At 42.9% G+C, this 27790-nt stretch overlaps 1 protein-coding gene across 2 annotated transcripts in view; it reads left to right on the top strand.

Annotated features, from left to right (window-relative positions):
- SERPINI1 (serpin family I member 1) overlaps positions 1–27790 on the top strand; it is a 98545-nt gene that overhangs the window by 25300 nt on the left and 45455 nt on the right. Inside the window, exon 1 of one of the 2 annotated variants that reach the window (XM_075937885.1) lies at positions 2885–3011. The exons of the other annotated variant lie outside the window; for it this stretch is intronic. The gene's annotated coding sequence lies outside the window, so the exon portion shown is untranslated. Of the gene's footprint in view, positions 1–2884; positions 3012–27790 lie in introns of those variants that run through there. 2 annotated transcript variants of the gene reach the window in all.

Here is a 27790-nt window from a genome sequence, read left to right on the forward strand (position 1 = left end):
GAAACTACTAACCATTTGAAGAATCAGCTACTTATTTGGGTACCTAAATAGGAGTTACACTTGAGAAATACCTAATTGTGGGAGTTGAGCACATTTGAAAATCTGGCCTATCAGTGTACATATTTCTAATGTTGCATAGAATGCAGGGCCAGCCCTTCAGCTGGTGTCCCATTGAATTTCAAGCGATCTATGCCAATTTACTCCAAGTGGCTCATTCTCTTTTGTTCAATGTAACCATTCCATAAACATGACTCTGCTCCTGCATTCTATTTTGTAGAAAAATTACTGAAAATCAAACATATTCCGTTGAGATTAATTGAGCCTGGAGGTATAATTGGGCAAGTATATGGGCAGTGCAGGTGAAACAATATCTTTTAGTCATATAACAAAAGGTATCCAGCGTATTGAAAGATCCTGTCAACATATGACCCATGCATCCAGATACAACTACAGGCAGTCCCCGGGTCACGTACAAGATAGGGACTGTAGGTTTGTTCTTAAGCTGAATCTGTATGTAAGTCGGAACTGGCATCCAGATTCAGCCGCTGCTGAAACTGACCGCCAGTTCTGACTTACTTACAGATTCAACTTAAGAACCCCAAGTCAGCTGCTGCTGAAACTGATCAGCCGCTGATTCCAGGAAGCCCGGGGCAGAGCAACTGTGCCTCGGGCTTCCTGTAGTCAGCGCTGGTCAGTTTCAGCAGCGGCTGACTTGGGGATGCCTGGGGCAGAGCTGCTGGGTTGCTCCAGTAGCGCCACTCCTCGGCGCTACTGGACCAACCCAGCAGCACCCCAGCTGCTCTGCCCCAGGCGTCCTGATTCAGCCGCTGCTGAAACTGAGCCACTGCTGGTCAATCAGGGCACCTGGGGCAGAGCAGCTGGGGTGCTGCTGGTTTGGTCCAGTAGTGCCCAGAGCGGCGCTGCGGGACCAACCGGCAGCACCCCAGCTGCTCTGCCCCAGGGTCCACAACAAAAGCCTGGTCTGCTGGGGGGGGTACACTAGCTGCACCCTCCCTCCCACCCCAGCAGACCAGAGACACGGGGAGCAAAGCCGCAGCGGCGGGGTGCCTCGCCTCTGAGGCTTTGCTCTGGCGCGGGCCCTGCTTTGCTCCCGGTGCCCCTGGTCTGCTGGAGACGGTCCCCAGCAGACCAGGGGCACCGGGAGCAGCTTTTCTCCCCCCGGAGTTCGAGGTGGCTGACCGCTGCCTGTGAGCTCCGGGGTGAGAGAGCCCTGTTCGTAAGTCGGATCCGCGTAAGTCGGGGACTGCCTGTATCAGTCACATATGGACTTTCTATGGAATTATGAGCACCCAGGGCTCTGTGCACTGCCTCTGCCTTGAGCAGTAGCTTCACACTCCCACTGGCTGGAACCTGCTGTTGGCTGCTTCTGGGGTGCAGCATGGTCTGCCATGCCAGGAGAGGCAAGAAGCCTGCCTTAGCACCCCCTACTGCCTGAGAGTCACTTGAGGCAAGCCCCTTCTGCCCCAGCCCTGACCCCTAGCCCCACCTGGGGGCCTAATCTTGGCCAACAGGATCTGGGCACATATTAAATTATAAACAGACTTTCACTTCGTATTTCCAGCCTCACATACAAGGATGATACATGCACCACAATAGGATATATAGATCTGGCAGATAGTTTTAATCTTACTGATAGGTTCCATGGAGTATTTTGTCTACAGTATCTTTGACTTATGCATATTTATATTCATAAGATACTTTTAACAAAACAGTGGGGGAGGAACTGTCACGATGTCATGCATAGGCACAGGAATTAGGTTGTGGGGGATGCTGCATTCCCCCTCTCCCCCGCCCCCCAGTTTTGCACCTGGCTTCCCTGCACCCAGTGCCTGCATCCTGGCCTCTGGGTGGCCTCTCTGGGCTCCTGCTAACTTCAGCACCCCCTGGATCCAGCTGTCACTGCAGGCTATGTAGCCCACCAGTTCGTGGCTCTACACCCAGCTCCAGCTGTAGCTGGGGGTGCCATCTTTTATGGACTGGACAATATTTGCTCATCACCCCTTCCTTCAAAATAATTCTAGTGCCACTGATGTCCTGGGCTGGTTGCCTATGGGAAAAGGTCAGATTTTTAGTTAGTTTTAAATAGGTACAAGGAAAACATCTGCTGCATAAGTGCTGAATGAAGATTTTTCTAACGCAAACATTAAAAGAGGTGTTCAGTATTAGGACCATGTGAGTTCAGAGATCTGCCGAGACCATTCATGCATGTAATTGCAGTTGTGCTTAAGAAGGGAGTTTTCAAATCTTATTGGATTAGTAATAACTCTTTTGTAGTTGAGTTTTTAAATCCTTTCTTCTCTAGTCTTTGCAGTGTCACTCGTGATACATAGAAATCATTCCTGAAATTGAGCTGATATTGTAAATGCAGCACCAGCCTGAGGTGGTGAATCAGTTTAAATCTTACCTTGTCTAGCTAACAAAAAAAAGTTCAATCTATTAATGGTTGCTATAACAGTCCTATAAGCATGTCTGTGGCCATGTTAATTAAACCACATCACTCTCTAAGTATAACTGCACATGCTATTAGCCAAGGAGTGTCTGTATATTTATCCCTGTTACCTGTATAGGAAGATAGCCCACTTCAGGCTTAGCTCTTGTACCTAATTAACTCCTTTGTTAGCATAAGAAAACAAAAATGGAAGTGAAACATCAAATGTTTAAGTGTGCAGTTACATCCAACAAACAGACTGGATACTTGCACATCGGATCAGACTTTGACCCTTTTCTTTAGGACTCCTATAATGGGACTTAGGACTCCCTTGGCTCATAATGACCCTCTCTGGGTTCCTGAGCTGGCACAGAATAGCTGGAATCACGTTGCAGTGGCTACGTTCTGTCCCAGCAAGCCTTATATGCTGCAGGTCGGGCTGAGTGAATAGTGGATTGGAATAAATTGATAAACTCAACAGTAACAAGTCACCGGGACCCAGATGGCATTCACCCAAGAGTTCTGAAAGAACTGAAATGTGAAATTGTGGAACTATTAACTGGTTTGTAACCTATCCTTTAAATCAGCTTCCGTACCTAATGACTGAAAGATAGCTAACGTGAAGCCAATATTTAAAAAAGGCTCTAGAGGTGATCCTAGCAGTTACAGACTGGCAAATCTAACTTAAGTACCTAGTAAATTAGTTGAAACTATAGTAAAGAATTAAATTGTCAGACACATAGATGAACATAATTTGTTGGGAAAGTCAACATTCTTTCTGCAAAGGGAAATCATGCCTCTAATCTACTCGAATTCTTTGAAGGGGTCAAAAGCATGTGCACAAGGGAGATCCAGTGGATATAGTGTACTTAGATTTCCAGAAGGCCTTTGACAAGGTCCCTCACCAAAGGCTCTTAAGTCAAGTAAGTTGTTATGGGATAAGAGGGAAGGTCCTTTTGTGGGTTGATAACTGGTTAAAAGACAGGAAACAAAGGATAGGAATAAATTGTACGTTTTCTGAGTGGAGAGCGGGACTAGTGGGGTCCCCCAAGGGTCTGTTCTGGGACCAATCCTATTCAGCTTATTTATAAATGATTTAGAGAAAGGGATAAACAGTGAGGTGGCAAAATTTGAAGACGGTACCAAGCTGCTCAAGACCAAAGCCGCCTGTGAAGAACTTCAGAAAGATCTCACCAAATTAAGTTATTGGGCAACAAAATGGCAAATGAAATGTAATGTTGATAAATGTAAAGTAATGCACATCGGAAAAAAGAATCCCAACCATACATACAATGTGATGGGGACTAATTTAGCTACAACTACTTGAGAGAGATCTTGGAGTCATTGTGGATAGTTCCTGAAAACAGCCATGCAGTGTGCAGCAGCAGTCAAAAAAGCAAATAGAATGTTAGGAATGTCTCTATATAAAATCATGGTATGCCCCCATCTTGAATACTGCGTACAGATGTGGTCGCCTCATCTCAAAAAAAGATATATTGGTCTTGGAAAAGGTTATTTACTTATTCCCACAGTATAAGAACTAGGGGTAACCAAATGAAATTAATAGGCAGCAGGGTTAAAACCAACAAAAGGAAGTGGTTTTTTTCCCCACTAAGCACACAATCAACCTGTGGAACTCCTTGCTAGAGGATGTGGTGAAGGCTAGGACTTTAACAGGGTTCAAAAAAGAGCTAGATAGATTCATGCAGGTTAGGTCCATCAATGGCTATTAGCAAGGATGGGTAGGAATGGTGTCCCTAGCCTATGTTTCTCTGGAGGTGGGTGACAGGGGAGGAATCATGTGAGGATTACCTGTTGTGTTTTCTCCCTCTGGGGCATTTGGTATTGGCCACTGTTGGCAGACAGAATACTGGGCTAGACGGACCATTGGTCTGACCCAGAATGGCTGGTCTTATGGATTTATTTGGTTTGAGGTGCTGAATAGATCTTTTCCCTCCTTTTCCTACATTTTCATTAAAACAACCAACCCCCCCCCCCCCCAAAGTTCCTTTTTGAGAAGTATTTAATTTTTTTCTTTAAAAAGACCACAGTTGCACAACTCCATGGACATAGATAGGATTCAATTTCTGCCTGTCAGGACAGCTTGTAGAAAAAAATGCTAAAAATTCTGTTGTGTATATGATTTCTTTATTGATACAATTTGGTTATTTGCTATAAATTATTGTAACGTTCTAATTCATAGATGCCCTTTTAAACAAAACATTTTAACTAATGTCTCCTTAAATTACTAACTTGGGACCAGAGTCTGTCCTTAAATATATCCATATAGTTACAAATGAGATTGGCTGGCAGTAAGTGAGAGTGGAAATTGACTGATTGCCTGTGTCCGAGACAGAACATCAGAAATGGCTGCCCATCGCAGGGAGCCATAGCCTGTAATACCTCAAGGCTGGTATAGGGGGCTCTGTCTGTGAGGTGGAGTGTTTTCCATATAATAGCATGTAAATTAATAATCTTCCCCTGCTCGCTCCACCCATTGCAGTGAAAGATCAGCCAACGGGCTGACTTGTGCTCAGGCCTGCTACTCCACCCACTGCAGCAAAAACCAACCTATGGGGTGATAAGTTCACAGGCAATAAAACAGGCAGGCAGCCCCTCTCTCACTGGGGATTCGCATCGAGTGAACGCCTGGCCTGATCACCCAGATGCCTTGCATCCCCCGCTCTCGAGTCTTACTGAGCGTACTCCGAGTCGGTCAACCCGAGTGGAGACAGTTTATGAGCATGCGACCAGTACTTGTGTTCCTGCTGTCTCCAGAACTGGTATAACCCCCCCCCCATCCTAATTGATTTCTTAGTTGTCCTTATTGCTTGTCAAGTGACAGTGGTTAAAAAGTTACTAAACTATTTATAAACTAACTGTGGTTTAGGTTTTTTACTGTTTCCTTGTATAAAGTTGTGTAAATAATCAGCCCTATGGACAATACCAGTGTTAATTCAACTGTTCCTAACCCCTGGGCAGTTATTGGGAATTGTGATTTAGAAAAGCCTCAGGGAATTGTTTTGTGTTGTCTGGCAATCTGTTTAATTTTTGTTCTGATGATTGTCTGGCGTCATCAAAATAAAATCAGTTTGTGCTTTTTAAAACTCCCAGTTGTGGTCTCATCCTTTCCGGCATCCCTTCGAACCTCGTGTATTACGGGGACTGACAGCCTGTTAGTGTGAACTACTGTAGCAGTTACAAGTTGTCAGATGTGACTCAGTGCAGAGTTCTGTTTTTTTGTGCCAGTTGTCCCACACGAATAAAATGTTGTGGGGAATGTCACTGAGGCTGTGTCTAGACTACACCTCTCTGTCGACAGAGAGATGTAGATTAGGCACGTCGAAATTGCTAATGAAGCAGGGATTTAAATATCCTGTGCTTCATTAGTATAAACATTGCTGCCGCTTTTTTCTAAATGGAGATTTTTGGGAAAAAAAGACAGTCTAGATGCGGATCTTTCGAAAAATACACCCTTTTTCTAAAGATCCTGTAAACCTTATTTTTTTGATGTACCCTGAGAGAATAGAAAGAACTCCTGGAACAGCAACCATTGTGCTGAAGTTTTGATCAGGAAGAGTTGAATAGAGATGCATGTCAACGTAACATCCAGGCCCTCCGATGGGGGAAGGGGACCAAAGAAGGAAATTGTTCCAGGGCCTAGCAATTATAACGGGCCCGGGACTCCCATCGCTGCTGCGATGGTGGCTGGACCCTTTTGAACCCAACACTCTGGCTGGCTCTCCCCCCAATGTCCTGTCCCTTCTGTGTGTGTGGAGCCACTTCCCCATCCACGTTGCCCAGGGGCCCAGCAATCCTGTCAGCTCCCGTAGCCAAGACCATCCTCCCACCACACAGCCTGGGTACTGGACTCTGCACTGGACTGTTGACTCCATTCAGGAGGAAGGAATCTGCCCTGGTAGCGCTTCCAAGCCAGGATAAACAAACCCTTCAAAACAAAGACAGAATTGTTCTCCCACTATGCATGCAGGTCTTCCATATGTTTGCAAGACAAAGGAACCTAGGAAACTAAGGGTGTGTCTAGACTACCTAGTTTTGTCGACAAAAGTGGACTTTTGTCGACAAAACTATACCAGCGTCTACACTACCGCTGAGTTCTGTCGACATAACGTCGACAGAACTCAGCAGTTTTGTCGACGCTGGTATACCTCACTTTACGAGGCATAACACCTTCTGTCGACAGAACTCTGTCGACAGAAGGTGTTATTGCCTGTAACATTGCGTCCAGACTACGGAGTTGTGTCGACAAAACGCGGTAGTCTAGTCATACCCTAAGTGTTAAGTAGGGACAAATTCTACACTTTCCTCCAGGACTGAAGAAATTACAGTGGTCCCCCATGGCTGTTACACATGCTCTCAACTGTGGGTTAAGGACCTGCATAGAAGGGCATCATTGCACTCTAGAATGCAATGGGGCAGTGTAGAATGCTGTGTAAGGGACATGTGCTGCCTTTTGGCCCCTTGGTTCAGAAGGACGATAGTTCTGATGCCATGGGAGCTGCTCCAGCTGGGGAGAAGTGTTTCTTTGGAATGATCTGAATGAGGAGAGTGTGGTGGCTTGGCAAGCAGGGATTGCAAACGAGTTCTGTGAATTAAGGCTCACTGTGGAAAATGAGGCCTGGAAATGGAAGTAACAGATGGAAATAAAGAAGGTTGATATTATTGAAAGGGCAGGAACGATGTGTTGCCCGGTGAAATCATGAGGTGGAGCTGATTTAAAATGAAATCTCTTTGGGGACAAATAATTCGCTTTTTGTATGTGAAGTTTCCTAATTTTGAACTGCTGAGTTTCAATTATGTCAGTGTTGAGTGATCAACATCCTCCATATCAAAAATGGTGCAACGTCTTAAGACATTTTTATTGTTGTCTTTGGACTCTTCATCTATATGAAATCTACAATATATAACATTTCAGCCTTGATACGTGTTTCACATACAGTCTATTGTTCAGCAGTCCTAAGAAGGAATGTTTCATTAACTTACTTTATCAGATGTTTATGATGATGCCATTAGGGAAGAGAGATACTTGAGAAATGTGGTTAATTACTCATGGTAGTTCTCTTATCTCCAGGCAGTTCACATATGTAATGAATTCATCTGCATATACTGAATAACTCCCTCCCTTTTCTGTGATCTCCTTTTTGAAATAAGTATCTTTCCAGTTACTTTTTTCCTTCTATTTTTCTGTTACATGGTTTTTGAAAGATTTTGCACAAGTTCCGCATTATGGACAAGTTTGTTTCAGACTTACAGCCACTGCAGCTCTTCTGGACATTTGGTTGGGCTTAGTATCTCTGAAAACAGCTCTTTCAGCAGGCTTTGGTAACAGTCTTTTATAGTTCTTGGCCAGCTTCACAACCATTGCCATTATAGCTCTATTAACTGTATGGTGATAGATTCAGCACTCTGCCAGTACAAGTCCCATAGCTGTCTGGCTTCACAACACCTGCCAGTACAGAAGCTGCCAGGACTAGCTACATCCCTTCTGAAGCTTTGTTGGCCTATTGATATGCCATGTAGTCCCATTTTTAAAACCAGTCTGTTGGTCAGCTGTCAGCATTATGGCTGTCATGGCAGTTTGTTGATTCATGTGATCACTTCCAAGAATAATTGCAGTCTGCCTTGGAGCTCACCAATGGCTGCAGCTGCTGCAGTCTTTCATCTTGTATAGAGTAATTGCCTGTAAAGCTGACAAATGCTGAAGAATCGGTTACTTTTATAACAAATATTTTGTAATGTTAAATGGACATTCCAAACACATCAAGTGTGTAACCTTCTTTTAATGCTATTTCTCTTTCGTGTCATCCTTAAATAAATAGAATCTGGTTCCTTATTTTATTTTTGTAGAATTGAAAAGTCTGATTCTAGTCTTAAATCTAGGGTAACTCTGACTTCAATGGAGTTATACTGGTGTAAATGCAATCAGAATCTGGTTCTAAATCCCCTGAAAATAGGGCTTCTTAGGTAAACTGTTCATACACAAGATTTTTCATTCAGTACATGAAGTATACTTTTTTCCCCCTTGAAGTTTGAATATTTTCAGTTAACTTTGCTCTCCATTTTTGTGTCTGCACTTACTCCTCTGCAAATAGCTGAGAGGGGCCTGTTCCTATTTCCATTGAAGTCTTTCAGAGAAAACACTCCATAGAATTTAATCGAGAATTTGTTTTTCTTTGAAACTTGTGAGCCAACCTGTATTTATTGCAGATCCACTTCTCTAACATGATTTAAGGATATCAGTATCCATTTAATTATATAGCGTTTTAGAATGATTCCAGTAGAACCCCAGAAGGTTTTTCCACAAGGAAACCAATAACACTCTTAACAGTGACTTCAATAAAAGGAGGATCAGTTCCCAAGTATTTAACATCTTTAGGTTATGATCAGCCTAGTCCACATTCACATGACCCATTTAAAGCTGAAGGGATCCCAATTGTAGTTCCAGTCTAGAATCGGGTTTTTTAGTTTTCTAATCCCTGATACTCAAAATCAGCTGTAAGCTTGTTTTAACACACAATGTCTGACATGTTCCCAGGAATTGCCCCCTGTACTACCTGCATGTAGTTCATCACTGAAGCACTTTGGGTCACTTTGAATCTGTGTGAGAATGGTATTTTAAGAGAGTTTCTTGTTCAGTTTGTGAATGTGCTTTGATCTTTTTGTTAACATTTGTCAGCCTTCACAAAATAAGAGACCAGGTAGGTGAGGCAATACCTTTTAATGGACCAATTTATTTTGGAGTAAGACAAGCTACACAGAACTCTTCAGGTCTTACTTGATACTTTTATATTCTGCTGATACTATAATCCCAGACAGCATTACAGCAATTTCTATTGCATAAGTGACAGCTTTCATTATTTATAAGAGCTTGCTTCAGTATGTGTTATAATGTCGCCTTTAGACTTAAACTGCAGTGATTCCATCTGGCAGCTGCGTATGGTAAAACTTAGCTACTGTCCTTTTAATTAAATTACAATTGGAAGCTAGCTTCTGGGATCATACTAATCTACCAGATTTCACAGTAGAATACAAAATGTGTGAATTACTGAAAAGATGGAGTCTGTGATACATCTGAGAGCAGAGGGGAAGATAGTCTTACCTTAGGGGGGTTTGTTAAAAAATGAAATTTGAGAACTCATTCCTGCCTCTGAAAAGTGATTTGACTATTGTTCATCCCTTCACATCTTCATGTCTCTTGGACGAGGCTTTCCCATGTCAGCTTATTGTGGGGTGGGGTATAACAGCCACCTCCCCCATTTAAATAAAACACGGGGTTGCCTCTTGCCAATGAGTAATTTATGTGTATCTTGGGGAGCCCACTCGGCTGCCATCTCTGAAATGCAGAAAAGAACATCTAGGGTGACCCTGATGTAGTAAGATGAGGGCCCGAGACAAAAGCCTATGTAACACAAGTCTGGTTTGAGGCCTAGTTAACAAGGGACAAAACTTGGCTAATAAAAACCAAAGCTAAGCTGTGAGCATGAGGCAGGCCCCTGCTCACATAACTTGGCACAAACAGGGCTGAGAGTGTCAAACACTAATTGGTAATGCCCTGGTGTAGAACAGTAATTGGTACTAGGTACTGACTGTAAAACAGTAATTGGTACTTCTCATAGATTGAATGCACATTGCAAAAGAATGGTATCACTAGCTCATTTAAAAAAGACCGTGGTACCCACACACCCCACAGATACCGACCCAAGTTGAGAAAAGGGTCTAAACTGACAGCATGATGGATAGAGATGATCTAATTCAACCATGAGGTGCAGGGTGATGGGTGGTATCTAAGTAGCATCAGAGGATGGTAACCTGACATGTCAGGAATGATGTGTAACTTGTTTGTTCCTGTATATAAAGTGGTGTCTTGAGGGCACAGTCTTTGTCCAGATGAGGGAGCAGTGGGACCTCCCACTAATTGAGCTGAGTCCATTGTTATGGGGTACATATGCATAGTGGTTCCGTAGAGTCTACTGACAACTATTACTGCACTTTTTACGTAACAATCAACCTGGCCGGGAGCCTTGGATCCTTATCTGATTTGTGGTCTTTGGGGGCTCTCTTGGACTCTTCTGTGGTGACTAATGGAGCAAGTCAACATGGCACACAGGATTGAGCACACACGCATGCAGCCTTCTGATTATCATCATGGATGGAGCAGAAGACCTGTCAGTACCTCACAACAGTAAATCCTGACCACCTACATTTAGTAACCCTACTACACCTGAGCCCGTGGAACTAGACAGCTAGCAGTATGTACTGAGCACCTGTATAAATTTCTCAAGACAGCTATGTCAAAGAAGGGATGATCCTGGGACAATCTGGACAGGTGACAATGTTTGGACCCTCCTTCAGACTCTATGTAGCTTTCCTTTTCTCTGGCTTAGCACAGTTAAAATGGTACTTCCTTGGCCTCCCCCTCCTTTAGGGATGCTCATTAAAAGAACTGGTCAGCAACCAGAATTTCCATCCTTTGGGAAATCCAACACATCAAACTGTTTTAGTGCCAAATTGGAACAAACACCACATTTCTGAAAGTTCCCTCTAAAACATTTTTTTTAACTAGGACAATCAAATGTTTCACTTCAATAGCATTGACTACCTTGATTTCATTTTGAATTGTATATTCTATCTATCCACACTAGTTTTAATATAAAAGGGCAAAATGAAACATTTAGCTGTTTCCCTTGTCAAAAAAATCATTTGAAATTGATACCATAACACAATGTTTAGGTTTTGATGACATTTTTTCTCAGTACTTTTTAAAAAACTGGATCCTTTGGGGTGTTGCAAGTTGGGCACTCAAAATCATTAGTCGCTTTTGGGTCTAATTTGGGTCTAAATTCACTAATCTTGGTGAATTTAGATTAGTGCCAAACTAACAGTAGGAACCCAAACAAAAGTAGTCTCATTGTAGGAGGTACAGAGCACCCACAGCACACATTGAAGCCCCCACAGGCTGTGTGGTAGCCCTGAAGCTCTCTGTTGAACACTCTTACTGGGCTGCTGTGTTAGGACCAGCAAGTGGTCCAGTGTGCTATAGAGTTTCACTTTGCTTTGGCTAGATTCAGAGCATGCACTCTTTTGGTCTCCAAACATTTTTTTTTTCCTTTTTAAATGACATTTTCCATTTATCCGTATCTGGGTATAGTTGAGGGAATCACACATGCTGAAATGGCAGGCCTGATACCACCAAAACACCCAAACCTTGTGATACGTCTAAAATGTTATCTTTAGATGGACTCTTCTTTGTGGACAATAATTTTTGATGGGAGAGAAAATTCCAAGATTTAAGAAGTGGCCAGGGGGCTTCACTTTTCTTTAATATTAATGGAGAGGGTGAGAAGACCGGAACAGAGTTTGGGTACAAGAGTGAGCTCTGGGTAGGGGATGGTAGTGCAGGAGGGGCTGTGAGTTTGGGTTTAGGAGGGAGGTCACTTGGGAGGGGAGGGAGTTTGGATACAGGAGGAGGGCTGATTTGAACATGGGTGTAGGAGGGGGCGTGCAGAGTGTTTGGGTGCAAGAGGGGGTTGTAACATGGGACTGGGGCATGAGGTGCAGGTGGATTCTGGGAGGAAGTTTGGGTGCAGGAGGAAGTGAGGTGCCAGGTGCAGGCTCTGGCCAGAAGGCACTTAACATGAGCAGATCCTGGTCAACAGCCCAGTGAGCCCCTCAGGCAGGCCATCTGGCTGCCACAGTCCCACACACCATTCAGAGGCTGCCTGCTGCCAGTGAGTGTGTTTCTGTGCAGTGCATCCCTTCGTGGCAGGGGAGCAGCAGGTCTCCACATTCTGCACACACCCATAAGCACTGCCCTTGCAGCTCCCATGGGCTAGAAACCAGCCCTCCAAACGGCAGTGCCACGTAGAGATGCACGGTGGCCCCAGCAGCCAGCTGCTTTGAGCAGCATATGGGATGGTAGCAGGAAGGGAGACTGCCTGAGGTCCTGCTGGGCTGCAGCAGGCCAGATAGAAATGGTGGGTGGGCTAAATCTTGCCTGCCTCTGCCCTAATGGATAAAGTCCTTAATCTTTTAAATAACTTTGCTGTCACTTTCTATATATACCTTTTATGAAGTGCACAGAACAGCAGACAAAATGAAATTGACCTCAGGGTCTCCTGCTTCCGAAGGCAGTGTGACTCTGAATCAACAGTTAGTGCTAAAATGTCAAACTTTTATTATTTTTCATGGAGATAGAAATATGAATGTAATTGCACCTAGCTCAGGCCAGCATACTCAAACACATGTATTTGACATCTGACCATAGCAACTCGATCTGACAAGATCATAAGCTAACATAACTATATTGAACTCTCCTGAATACTCAGTTCTTACAGTGCAGCAAGCCAAACAAAATTGTATATCATGCGCCAGCTGACTCACTGGCTATGTGTAACCAGATTATTAACAAGCACTAAAAGGCTACTGATGGAACACAGTAATAGGTCTGCATGGGTGAGCAATTCTGCAGGGTTGTCATGGTAAACTGTGGGGAAAGCCATGCTAACAGTTATAGAGATCCCTGAACAGTAGGAGAATCAACATCGATCACATTTGTCGTAGCCAAACTATCTTATAAGACTTGCATTACTCAGATTTAGGGGTCCCTGGTAACTTTATTGGCAACTGGTTACTGTCCCTTTCCCTCAGACATAGTTCTCTTGATTGTTACACGTTTCTTATTTTGTTTAAAAATCTGGCCTTCAAAGTGGTGGCTCTCAATCTTTCCAGACTATTGTACCCCTTTTCAGGGTCTGATTTGTCTTTTTTTTTCCCCCAAGCTTCACCTCATTTAAAAATTACTTGCTTATAAAATAGTGCCACAGGTCACTATTACTGAAAAATGGCTTCCTTTCTCATTTTTACCCTACAATTACAAAATATTTCAATTGGAATATAAGTATTGTACTTAGATTTTGACAATAGCGGAGTATAAACAAGTCATCTTGCTGAAGTTTTAGTTTGTACTAATTTCATTAGTGATTATTTTTATGTAGCCTGTTGTACAACTAGGCAAATGGGGGTACATCAAATCATCTAGCTGACAGACCTCTGCAGAATCTCAGGGGCATGAATACCCCTGGTTGAAAAACACTTCTTTAAAGTTTTTCTTTTGCTTTAGCAACTCCTCCTGTTGTCCCTGTTGTCCCCCCTCCCTGGCCTGGTTGATTTCACCTGCCTTAATATATGATTATTACGGTAAGCCTACAGACCAGTTGAAATGAAGGCCCCATTCTAGGTATCTTTGCTCTGTAGGGCTTCCATCTGAGTAGACAGGACAGGCAAAGACCCAGGAGAAGGGATATAACAGAGTGAACAGTGTGACGGGCAAATGATGATACAGTCTGTTGTTGGATTTCAAGGAGGGGCTGTTTTGTTTTTCTGGCAGTGGGTTGTTGCTTTTATGGGGGGATAAAATTTAGTTGAGGGGGGATTACTTAAAAAGATGAAAGGGAAGAGAACACTACAGGAAAGGAGGCTGGAGGCAGACAGTACAGTACAGAAAGGACGGGAGGGTATGAGAGACAAGCATAGAAATGATCACTGATGTGATTGGAGCAGTTGGAGCAAGTGGCCTGTCAACATAGGGGAACGAATGTTCAAAGTGAAACGTGCAGAAAATTCTGATAAAAATGTGGCTTGCAAACTTCCCAAACTGATTTAATTATCTCACCATAAAATGCAGTCCTGATCTCCCCCAGCTGCATCATTTTTTCCCCTCTGACATTTAGCTCCATATATTGATTATATTCTTCATCTACCCTCCCCGCTCACCCCCACACATCTTGGATTAATTAAGTAAGATCATCCTCTTCTGGAATGATCCACTGTGGGGATCAGACTGAATTCAGCCTTTGTGCAGCCAGTGGGAAATTTGTTTTCCCCCATTGTTTCTTCTGGACAATTTTTAGAAAACTTCTGTCACTAGAAAGATCCCACTACCTCCAACTATACCCCCAAGCCCTCAAAATAGACCAGGGTAGCTGGTATTCAGCGGGTATTTCCCTTACCCTGCCCCTTAGCTGGATCAGCTTCTGTTTTGTTTCTATATGGCAACAGCTGGGGTAACTTCTAGTCAAAATGGTATAAACAGAGCTGTGACTGGGTCAGGGGATGGGACAGAGAGCTGAATTCCCTGAATACAAGCCTGACACTATTAACCACCCCAAAAGGGCCTGAGAGGGGCACAATCAGTGTGCCCACTCTATACTGCTCAGCAGCACTTCACAGCTCACTGCCCACCCTTAAAGTGACACACAAGTGCCTAGCACCGCCTGCAAGCCAAGATTTTTTTCTGAAAGGAATTGTGCCTCCTGCAGCTCACACCAGGGTGCTGAAATATAAATTGCTTTTCAATGCAGCAAGAAAAAAAATCGGACTCCAAAAGAAAGGAAGAATGGTTAGAACAAATTTACCTAGATAAAAAGTGCTCAGACTGCAGTCTACGGCATGCCCAGACAGGTTCAAAATAAATGCAGTCCTTTGTTTGCCTGGTCACACGTTCATTATTCCCTCCGTTTTATAAACAAATTATCCTGTTGGCTTTTCAAAGAAAGTAGCTTCCCAGGATAAACCCATGATCCTTTTCTCAGCTCCTTGGCACAGGGGGACTAGACTAATAATTTAGCTATTTGCAAGGAAAACCACGCTCAGAGGGAGGTGCAGGCATCAGCAGTTTTTCATTGCTGATCTGCAGAACAGCACTTCAGGCAACCGGCAGGCAACCGGTTGGTGTTTGGGTGCAAATGGCAGAATTGACACTGTTTATTCAGAGATGCATAGATAAGGGGAGAGATGCAGAAGTTTGACAGAATTGCTTTTGTTACAAGACTTTCTCAATTAACATGCTGCCCAAACTTAGGGATTGTTATGGGGGATTTGGGTGGAGGGGTGTGTGTGTGTGTGTGTGTGTGTGTGTGTGTGTGTGTGTGTGTGTGTGTGTGTGTGTGTGTGTGTGTGTGTGTGTGTGTGTGTGTGTGTGTGTGTGTGTGTGTGTGTGTGTGTGTGTGTGATGTAGAGCCTTACAAGACCTGAATTTCAACTCCAACTCAAACCTAACCTCTCTTCTGTCTACACACAAATCCATGCTAACTTACGACTCAGTTTCAGGGTCCCAGAACCTCAGGGAATGGTGGGTCAAAAGCCTAGGTCAAGCCAGAGCCAAGGTTTCAAGCCCTATTGCTTTGCATTGTAGACACGAGCCCACTGGACTCATACCCTGGAATTTGCCAAAAGTATCTCACAATGCCTCAGGCCAATTTTCTTTGTCCTCTGGACAGTTGAGTTCAGTGGATTGTCACATTTTCCTTTACTGCAGACTAGGCCCAATTCTAGAAAGATGGACGTGAATTGGCAGTTTCTCACCCTAACTAATACAAGCAGACTTACAAATTCTCAAGTACAAGCTCCACTTGCTTTGCAGCTTGGGTTCTCCAACCCTGTCCCTAAGGCCTTTTCTTTCAGAGCTTCTCTCAGGTGTTGAGTTGTGTGGGAGCAGAGCACAACAAATGATATCACACCCTGCCTTATATGGTGTTTCCATGTGGCAGGAATCCTTTGTTTCAGACTTGGTTCCCAGGCCAATTTGTGGTAAAATACAGATACCCAAAATGTTTTCCAAAGTCGTGTGATCTGGTCACATGCCCTTGTGGAGTCAAGTAGCCATTACTTACAGGCTCTCTGGAGCATTCTCAGGAAGGTTGGCCAGGTGGAAAGATCTTTTTTAAGCCCCATTGTTTTTCCTAATGGCTTATTACCCTGATTAGGCCACTCACAATCTTCTGGAAGTATTTTGCCTAGAGGTAACCACTTTGAAATACAATATTCATAACTTAAGATACAAAAATTATATAGGCAGACAATTAGTAGAATCATATCTAGCAAAATAATTTGTTCAATGATACTTGACATGACCCATCTTGTACAAAATGGGTCATAATTATGCCATAATCCTATCATAATAATATTGCTATGATGAATATGGGATACAGTGTCACAACACCTACTCTGGAATAAAAGACCTGTACCATGGCTGAGGCTGGCATGGGTAAACTGACTTGGCCTGGTGAGGCTCACATTAAGGGTACGTCTAGACTACATGCCTCTGGCGACAGAGGCATGTAGATTAGGCTACCGGACAGAGTAAAATGAAGCGGCGATTTAAATAATCGCCGCTTCATTTAAATTTACATGGCTGCCGCGTTGAGCGACAAACAGCTCATCAGCGGCAGCCATGTAAATTTAAATGAAGCGGCGATTATTTAAATCGCCGCTTCATTTTACTCTGTCGGGTAGCCTAATCTACATGCCTCTGTCGCCAGAGGCATGTAGTCTAGACGTACCCTAAGAGTTACGTTCATGCACTATAGATGATAGTGGAACAAAAATGATTAAAGGTCTAGAAAACATGACCTATGAGAGAAGGCTAAAAGAATTGGGCTTGTTTAGTTTGGAAGGAGAAGACTGAGCGGGGACATGATAGCAGTTTTCAAGTATCTACAAAGGTATTACAAGGAGGAGGGAGGAAAAATTGTTCTCCTTGGCCTCTGAGGAGAGGACAAGAAGCAATGGGCTTAAACTGCAGCAAGAGAGGTTTATGTTGGACATTAGAAAACACTTCCTAACTGTTAGATTGATTAAGCACTAGAATAAATTGCCTAGGGAAGTTTGGAATGTCCGTCACTGGAGATATTTAAGAGCAGGTTAGACAGACACCTGTCAGGAATGATCTAGACAGTGCTTGGTCCTGCTGTGAGGGCAGGGGATTGGATTCGATGACCTGTCGTGGTCCCTTCCAGTTCTATGATTCTATGTTTACACATGGTATGGGGTTCAGGGAACCTGAGGGGAGAGGGTATCCAAACCATTGAAATTAAGCAACCCCTTAGGAAGCCCTTAAGAACTCTTAGGTTGGGCCTGAGGTAGCAGCTATGGGCCAACCCCGGGAAGGTGTTAACTTCAGTGTAGTAGCATTAAGTTTGTCGTCATGGCTACGTTGGAGGCAGTGTAGAGATGCACAGCTCAAAGTAGGAGCTTGGAGACACATTTGCGCTTGCTTCAGGCACAATGTTCTGGAAGAACTGAGGGTAAATGGCTGATGCTACAGATGGTAAGAGGATATGCCACACAGGGATGCTTGTTGAAAGGTGCAAGACATGATCTCACTCATTTCTGACCCCTTTGGTGAACTTAGGATCCCTAGAAATGTGCAGCTCTAGACTTGCAGAATATATGTACTCCCCACAATAAGACCCAGCCAAGGTCATCTCTACCATCACCCCCAGTTTCTATGTATGCTGACTGGGGCCACTAAGTCCATGGGCATAATCCCTCTCCCCACTCTTTGGCTATGTCACCTTGGGGAGAAATTGCAGAAGAGAGTCAGACGAAAGCTGGCTGATAGCTGCCGAAGCAGCATAAAGTGAGGACTGACAGACACTGATGGGCAATTCCATAGCCTCTTGAATGAAGTGGTCCCTTGAGAATAAAATGCAGTAAAATTAAGTGAAAGACCATTTGTGTTGCAAGTGAACCCTACTAAGACATAGCCTGAAATTGTGTTCAGTTATGGGTGCCAGTTCAGAAAAGAGATGGCTAAATTGGAGAGAGTCTACAGAATAGCAGCAAAAATTATTAAAGGTTTAGAAAACATGACCTATGTGGGAAGATGGAAAAAATGGATTTGTTTTGTCTGGAGAAGAGACTATTGTGGGGGACGGGGGATAAGTTTTCGAATATATAAAAGATTGTTACAAGGAGGAGGGAGAAAAATTGTTCTTATTGACCTCTAAAAAATAAGGACAAGAATCAGTGGGCTTAAATTGCAGCAAAGGAGGCTGAAGTTAGACATCAGAAAAAACTTACTTCCCGTCAGGGTAGCTAAGCATTGGAACAAATTGTTTAGGGAGGCTGTGAAGTCTCCATCATTGAAGACTTTTAAGAGCAGGTGTTACACCATTTCCGATGGGTGTTTGTCTAGTTATTGCTGAGTCATGCTTTGATGATGCTGCAGATGGCTTATTGAGGTCCTTTTTAGTCCTACGCTTCTATGATTTAATGTGTTTCAGGGAGGGATGGGGACCTTTAATATTCTGCTGCGTGGAGAAAGAATTTTGTGCTAGGATACAGAACACAGGGATGTTTCTTTCTGAAGAAGCCCATTTCCTGCAACTCTGTGGGTAGTTACATTTGCATAGTCTTGCGTTTTGGGGACTAAGGGCTTCATGTTATATAGAGCTCATTTGATGGCCACTATTTTTTCCAACATGTTAGCGATTTAAACTGGACTAAAACGTGTGAGCTGTACTGCTTGAGCTGTGGCTGTTTGAATCGGCTGTTCCAGATCCATATTCTTTCTTGGAGTGGGGACCCTTGTTTTGGTCAGGGGCCGCTTACCTCTTTGACCTGCAGAAACAAACAAAAACCTACCTGACCTTACTCAGGTGCTGGCAGCACTCCCGCTCAGTCCTGTGTGCTGGGGCCGGGGATTTGGGGCTGATGGTGTTTGTGTTCCAGCCCCGGAAGTGGGAGGGAAGAGCGGGATGCTGAGGCTCACTGTGGGATGGATCCAAGTAAGCCATAGGAAATCATACAGAGAGGGACACTCACCCACGTGGGTTGTACTTGCATAGCATATTTGATGTTCAGACAAACGTCAAGTGATAATTATGGCTTACAACAGCCAAGTGAGGCCGATAAGTAGATAAGCCTGTGAAATGGGAATTATTGGGGGAGGAGAAGAGGAAGACTTGTGACACAGGAATGGGACACGACTTGCTCCTTGGCCAAAGAAGTCATTGGCAGACCTTGAGACTTTTCTGGGCACATTCTTCATATCCTGAGGCTGTTCCCTGCTATCTTTGAACTAGAGATAAAAGGTGTATTGCTTCATCTTTAGTGCTGAATCTTTTCTAGTCCACTGAATCCTCTTGTGCAGTAGGCCATGTCCATGGGGCCTAACAGGAAAAGTAGTGGGTACTTCAGGGACACATAATACAGCTGTAGAAATGATATTATGGTGGCTTATAGGGAGAAAATATTAAATGAAACCTGAACTGAAAGAAATGATATCAAAACTGTTCAGCTGACTAACTTCTCTTCAAGTTTGCACTCTTTAACTTTCTTAAAAATCCTTTTTTTTTTCCCCCCTCAAGCCTCAGACTCTTCTAATGGCTGTGTCTACACTGGCATGAATTTCCGGAAATGCTTAAAACAGAATAGTTTTCATTATAAGTATTTCCGGAAAAGGAGAGTCTACATTGGCAGGCTGCTTTTCCGGAAAAGCCCTTTTTCCGGAAAAGCGCGTCTACATGGGCCACAGACACTTTTCCGGGAAAGAGGCCCATTGCCATTTTCGCGATCGGGGCTTTTTTCCAGAAAAGACTACTGGGCTGTCTACACTGGCCCTTTTCCGGAACAGTGTTCCGGAATAAGGACTTATGCCCGAGCGGGAGCAGAATAGTTTTTCCGGAATAGCGGCTGATTTTGTACAGTAGAGCACCGTTGCTTTTCCGGAAATTCAAGGGCCAGTGTAGACAGCTCGCAGCTTATTCCGGAAAAGCGGCAGATTTTCCGGAATAAGTGGCCCAGTGTAGACACAGCCCTAATGTGTCTGTCTTATTGCAGTCCCTGAAAACCAGGTCATCCTCCCAGACAGCTGGTATCATGTGTGCCTTACAGACCTGGTACAGTGGTTTTACAGTGTTAAAGCTAGGATTTAATTTTTGCATAGTGCTGGAAATTCCAAGTGTAAGAGAGAAAGAAATGTATGGAGAAGGTTAAGAATAATTGAGAGAAGGAGCTGAGTGTTTGACCTGTCCAGAGGCAACATAACCATGTGGATATGGATAGGGCACTGGCCAGAATTTCAGGAGACATGGGAGTCTGTTTCCAGCACTGCTGCAGAACTGTTGTGAGATCTTGGGCAATTCAAGTCACCTTTCTGTACCTCTTTACACTCTCATCCTAAGCTTTGTGGGAAAGACTGTCTCTTACCTCATGTATGCACCTAGCACAATGTGATCCTGATCTCGAGTGCTGCTGTAATGCATATTATAATCTGTTAATCCAAGTATGTGCAAACATTTTTGGTCCCTGTGAATACCCAAAATTGAGCTACACTATGGTAAGAGAAGTGCCATTACAGCAGAATATTGTCACCATTAATTGATGTATACCTAACATTAAGAAACAATTAGCTCACAGACACTTACCCTCCCCCACCCTTGTATTCTCCCCTTCTGTTCTGAAATTTGATTTGTCCTTTTCATATGTATTCTCTTTTTAATTGTATCCTTTGGTATATATGGTTGTGACTATTTTCTTCCACTATTTGATCTGAGGAAGTGGGTCTGGCCCACGAAAGCTCATCATCTTATAAACGATCTTGTTAGTCTTTAAAGTGCTACATAGTCCTGTATTTTGATTAAGAAACAAGTTGAAGTCAAATCGTTTACCAAAAATAAATGTGAAGGAGAAGTAGGTGACACTTATGCTGTGGTGATTTATCTAATATAGTGACTTAATTTCTGGTACAAGAGGCATGACGTTGCAACCTCAGGGTCTGATGTAGCATGTTATGTGAGGATGCTGAGGGTGGCCATTTCTCCTGGCAACGCATGGGTTATTGGAAGTAAAAGGATTTCAGAGTCTGAAGCCCTCTTTTCAATCTCAAGAAGAGTTTTATGGAGTTAAGAAGTGTTTAACGGGAAGGCCTTGTTTGGACACAGACTGGCTAACCTTGTGAGGAGGGCTTTAAACTAGGTTCGACGGGGACAGGTGAGCAAAGCCCACAGGTAAGTGATGAATGTGCGGGACTGGGAGATGGGTTGGAAATGTGGGGGGACTACGGCCTATAATGGCAAGGAGAAAGGAGGGTCAGGGCACAACAGGGAGGCAAGATCAAATCAGTATCTTAGATGCCTATATACAAATGCAAGAAGTATGGGTAATAAGCAGGAAGAACTGGAATTGCTAACCAATAAATACAACTATGATATCATTGGTATATTAAAAATGTACACACTTGGACTGAAGTGGAGATGAACGTAGGAGATAGCTGTGTAGAGAGTCTCTGGGTTCAGCTAAAAGGGGTAAAAAACGAGGGTGATATCATGCTAGGAGTCTACTACAGGCCACCTAGTCAGGTGGAAGAGGTGGATGAGGCCTTTTTTAAACAATTAACAAAACTATCCAAAGCCCAAGATTTGGTGGTGATGGGGGACTTCAACTATCCAGACATATGTTGGGAAACTAACACAGTGGAGCACAGGCTATCCAATAAGTTTCTGGACTGGATTGGAGACAACTTTCTGTTTCAGAAGGTTGAAAAAGCTACCAGAGGAGAAGCTGTTCTGGATTTGGTTTTAACAAATAGGGAGGAACTAGTTGAGAACTTGAAAGTGGAAGACAGTATAGGGGACAGTGATCATGAAATAATAGAGTTCATGATCATAAGGAAAGGTAGAAGGGAGACCAGCACAATTGAGGTAATGGATTTCAGGAAGGCAGATTTTGATAAGCTCAGAGAACTTGTAGGTAAGGTCCCATGGGAAGCAAGACTGAAGGGAAAAACAACTGAGGAGAGTTGGAAGTATTTCAAAGGGACGTTGTTAAGGGCCCAAAAGCATACAATTCCGCTGTGTAGGAAAGATAGAAAATATGGCAAAAGACCAGCTTGGCTTAACAAGGAGATCTTGCATGATCTCAAAATAAAAAAGGAGCCGTATAAAAAATGGAAACTAGGACAAATAACAAAGGATGAATATAGGCAAGCAACAGGGGAATGCAGGGGCAAGATTAGAAAGGCAAAGGCACAAAATGAGATCAAACTAGCTACAGGCATAAAGGGAAACAAGAAGACCTTTTATAAATACATTAAAATCAAGAGGAAGACCAAGGACAGGGTAGGCCCACTGCTTAGTGAGGAGGGAGAAGCAGTAACAGGAAACTTGGAAATGGCAGAGATGCTCAATGACTTCTTTGTTTCGGTCTTCACCGAGAAGTCTGGAGGTGTGCCTAACGTAGTGAATACAAGCAGAGAGAGGGTAAGTTTAGAAGATAGGATACACAAAGAACAAGTTAAAAATCACTTAGGAAAGTTAGATGTCAGCAAGTCACCAGGTCCTGATGAAATGCATCCCAGGATACTCAAGGAGCTGATAGAGGAGGTATCTGAGCCTTTAGCTATGATCTTTGAAATATCATGGCAGACAGGGGAGATTCCAGAAGACTGGAAAAGGGCAAATATTGTGCCCATCTATAAAAAGGGGAATAAGAACAACCCAGGAAACTACAGACCGGTCAGTTTAACATCTGTCCCAGGAAAGATAATGGAGCAGGTAATTAAGGAAATCATATGCAAACACTTGGAAGGTAATAAAGTGATAGGGAATAGCCAGCATGGGTTTGTGAAGAACAAGTCATGTCAAACTAATCTGATAGCTTTCTTTGATAGGATAACAAGCCTTGTGGATAAGGGAGAAGCGGTGGATGTCATATACCTAGACTTTAGTAAGGCATTTGATACGGTCTCGCATGATATTCTTATTGATAAACTAGGCAAATATAACTTAGAATGGGCCATGATAAGGTGGGTGCATAATTGGTTGGATAACCGTGGTCAGAGAGTTGTTGTTAACGGTTCTAAATCCTGCTGGAAAGGGATAACAAGTGGAGTTCCTCAAGAGTCTGTTTTGGGACCCGTACTGTTCAATATCTTCATCAATGATGTAGCTATTGGGATAGAGAGTACGCTTATTAAGTTTGCAGATGATACCAAACTGGGTGGGGTTGCAACTTCTTTGGAGGATAGGGACATAATTCAAAATGACCTTAGCAAGTTAGAGAAATGGTCAGAGGTAAACAGGATGAGGTTTAATAAAGAGAAATGCAAAGTGCTCCACTTAGGAAGGAACAGTCAGTTCCATACATACAAGATGGGAAGCGACTGTCTAGGAAGGAGCATGGCGGAAAGGGATCTAGGGGTCATAGTGGACCACAAGTTGAATATGAGTCAACAGTGTGATGCTTTTGCAAAAAAAGCAAATATGATTCTAGGTTGTATCAACAGGTGTGTTGTAAGCAAAACTCGTGAAGTCATTCTGCCGCTCTACTCTGCACTAGTTAGGCCTCAGCTGGAGTACTGTGTCCAGTTCTGGGTGCCACATTTCAAGAAAGATGTGAAGAAATTGGAAAGGGTACAGAGAAGAGCGACAAGAATGATTAAAGGTCTAGAGAACATGACCTATGAAGCCAGGCTTCATGAACTGGGCTTGTTTAGTTTGGAAAAAAGAAGATTAAGGGGGGACATGATAGCGGTTTTCAAATATCTAAAATGGTGTCACAAGGAGGAAGGAGAAAATTTGTTCCTCTTGGTTTCTGAGGACAGGACAAGGAGTAATGGGCTTAAAGTGCAGCAGGGGAGGTTTAGATTGGACATTAGGAAAAAATTCCTAACTGTCAGGGTGGTCAAATATTGGAATAAATTGCCAAGGGAGGTGGTGGAATCTCTCTCTCTGGAGATATTTAAGAACAGGTTAGATAGACATCTGTCAGGGATGGTGTAGACAGAGCTTGGTCCTGCCTTGAGGGCGGGGGGCTGGACTCGATGACCTCTCGAGGTCCCTTCCAGTCGTATGATTCTATGATTCTATGATTTTGTTCATTAGCAGAAGTTAATCCCAGAAAAGATGTTGCCTGATCCCTTTTGTGTGTCATACCCTGGGACCAGCAGGGCTGAAAAAACACTGCAAACTTCATAGACCATGAGTCTTGTAGCACCTTATAGACTAACAGATGTATTGGAGCATAAGCTTTCGTGGGCGCAAAGACCCACTTCATCAGATGCATGTAGTGGAAATTTCTAGAGGCAGGTATAAATATGCAAGCAAGAATCAGGCTAGAGATAATGAGGTAAATTCTATCAGGGAGGATGAGGTCCACTTCTAGCAACTCATCTGGAGGTGTGAACACCAAGAGAGGAGAAACTGCTTTTGTAATTGGCTAGCCATTCACAGTCTTTGTTTAATCCTGAGCTGATGGTGTCAAATTTGCAGATGAACTTCAGCTCAGCAGTTTCTCTCTGAAGTCTGGTCCTGAAGTTTTTTTGCTGCAGGATGGCTACCTTTAAATCTGCTACTGTGTGTCCAGGGAGATTGAAGTGTTCTCCTACAGGTTTTTGTATATTGCCATTCCTAATATCTGATCTGTGTCCATTTATTCTTTTGCGTAGGGACTGTCCAGTTTGGTCAATGTATATAGCAGAAGGGCATTGCTGGCACATTTTTTGAGGAGTACTGAATCTTTCGAGAGGGGGTATTGCTGTTGAAAATGCCCCATCTAAAATGCCGTTTTTCCAAAAAGCCCTGTTTCAGGAAAAAAGCGGCAGCCACCATTATGCAAATGAAGTGCAGGATATTTAAATCCCGGCTTCATTTGCACTTTGGATGTGTCTAATTTACATCCCTCCACTGACAGAGTGGTGTAGTTTAGATGTACCCGAAGCGGGCAGCAGTATCTCCTGTAAATGTTAACAAACTTGTTTGTCGTAAAGATTGGCTGAAAAAGAAGCAGGGCTGAGTGGACTAGTATGAGGTGAATGGAAAAATACTATTTCTCAAATAATAATGTGAGCACAGTACACTTGAACAATTTGCACTTTCTCTATCTGCTTCATGTAGCATGAACGCTAATTGACTTTTTTTCCCCTTTTGCCCTACTTTTTAATCTCTTCTCCCCCCCACCCGTTCCGTATTTATTTTGGAACTGCCTTTTTAAATAACTGCATTCATCTGAAGAAGTGGGTTGTGCCCACAAAAAAAAGCTCATGAGACCACCTACATGTTTTGTTAGTCTTTAAGATGCTGCTAGACTACTAGTTTAAGGTGTGTGTGTGTGTGTGTGTGTGTGTGTGTGTGTGTTCTTGATATAATTAAAATTGTTGTCTAGGTTGGATATTAGGAAAAATAATTTCACTAGGAGGGTGGTGAAGCACTGGAATGGATTACCTAGGGAGGTGGTAGAATTTCCGTCCCCAGATGTTTAAGTTCCAGCTTGGCAAAGCCAAGGATGATTTAATTAGGATTGGTCCTGCTTTGGGCAGGGGGGTTGGGCTCTATAATCTCCTGAGGTCTCTTCCAACCCTATGATTCTACGATAGTTGAAAATGTAGAAAAAAATATTTTATGTAGTCATGATCAATCATGACTTTTCTAATCTCACAATGAATTGCAATTAATTTTTAAATTTTCTGACAGCACTAGATGAACACAGTTGGATGAGGAAGTACAAGTGGAAAAATAACTCAATACTAGGCAGTATAAATTCTCCATACAGGACTGGGACCTTAATCTGTAACCAAAATTTTCACCAGTTCCAGAAAATACAGATTTTTATTCCTTGAAAATGGGCTTCAGTATTTTCCTGGGTAATGTGGGACTACAACAGGAAAGTAAGAAAGAGAATGTCCTGTATAAATGGCTGTGCAATGTCAGAGCCAATAAATGATGGATGATGATGTCTGACCGATCTTTTTGCTGTAGTATTAAACTAGGGAAGTACTACTTTAACAGTTCAGCAGCACAAATTTCTGCATCACTGTGTTTTGTCAATGTTATAAATATCCAGACTCCTCTTCATTTTATTTCCAGCTCTGCCATGCATTTGCTATGTTGCTGTATGCAACTTAGCCTTTCTCATTCTCTGTGTACCCATTCTGTGTATGCAGATTGGATGCTAACTTTTATTTTTAAGATATTTGTGTTGAGACATAGATTTTCACATGAGATCTTGCGTAGGGTTCCTCCACCAAAAAATACTGCATGTCTGGTATTTTTTGGGAGACCATCTGGCAACCCTACTTGCAAGCCAGAAATTAGACATGTCTCCTGCCCGTAAGGATTTGGAAACTGTGCTTGATTGGAGTGGGAACTGGTTTTGTTCAGAACTTCTCAGAATCAAGCCCTAATTAGAGTTCGCTTTATCTGTACAGTTGCTTAGAAATGTGCAGGCTCAAAACTAGAGTTGTATTTTCTTCTCAGTGTCACCTGATAACACTCTGAATCATAGTAACCCAGGCCAAAAGAGTTTCCATTTTATATATGTGTGTGTGTGTGTGTGGTGGGGAGAGAACGGAGTTTTCAGAATTTTTCTTTCCAGCATGAAATAAAGCAAGGCCGGTCAATGGTTTTCATGCAAAAAACACAATAAAGCTGTCTAGGCCAAAACAGCCAACAGCTCGGTGGTTAATATACTTCCCTAGGCAGAGGGAAATAAAGCTTCAAATCAGACACATCACAGGTTAAGTGCCCTAATCAATAGGCTATTGGCTGTTCGGAGGTAGAGGGTGTGTCTCCACTTTTGTTTGAAAGCTTTAGCTCTGCAATCATCTCAGTGAAAAAACTTTTAGTAAACACTGACCCTTTGAAAAATGAACCATTCTTGATTTTTTTTTTTTTAAAAAAAACTTTATTCTATTTAACCTTTTTCTTTTCCTTTTAATCTTTAGAGCTAACTGTACCACTTAATTGGCGATTTGAGGCTGCTGTGAATGCAGAGACTGATAAGCTCTAGTGTCACCCAATTACTGATGGTTCAGAGGAAAAGATGTGTCTAAAGGCCAGTGATTCTCATGGGAATTGTCTAATTTTCTAGGAATAAATTAAAGCATTTTCAGTGAAGAAAGTAAAACTGACATTATCTGTGGCTACAGTACAGTTACAGTACAGGCTTCCTTCTAATTAAATATAAATCCAATCCAGCGAAGTGCTGACTCTATTCAACTCCTGTTGAATTCAGTGAGTGTTCACAATGCATTGCTCTGGGCAGGAAGTACTCAATTTAGTGGATCAGATCTTTTTGCAGTGTAGCCTGAAGCAAAACATAATAGAGCTGATGGTATAGGAGAACAGCAATCCCAGCTATGTGATTGCAATGATAAAGTGTCAGATCCTCAGGTGTGTGTAAATCAATGTTGAAATCATGTAACTATGCTGATTTACATTGCCTGATGATATCATCACCAATTTCTGGTTGAACAGATAAGAGAACTAAAAAAAAAAAAATGTAAATTTGTGTCATTGTGCCTGACAAGCGTTGCTAACAGGAATCTTTAGAGGTGTCTGTCTGGTTGTGCAAAGCTTTATCCGCTGATCTGTGAAACATGAAATTAACGTTCAGTACTCTTGATGGTGGTGTACTTGTTCGCCATTGATTTTAAAGGTAAATCTGCTTAGTTATATCGTTCTGGCCCATTCACACATGAAACATCAGTTCAGAGAAGCAGTTAAGAACATGCTTAATTTTAACCATTGAGATCAGTGGGCC

Source organism: Pelodiscus sinensis, chromosome 10 (genome assembly GCF_049634645.1).
Source record: "Pelodiscus sinensis isolate JC-2024 chromosome 10, ASM4963464v1, whole genome shotgun sequence".
Classification (NCBI taxonomy): domain Eukaryota; kingdom Metazoa; phylum Chordata; order Testudines; family Trionychidae; genus Pelodiscus; species Pelodiscus sinensis.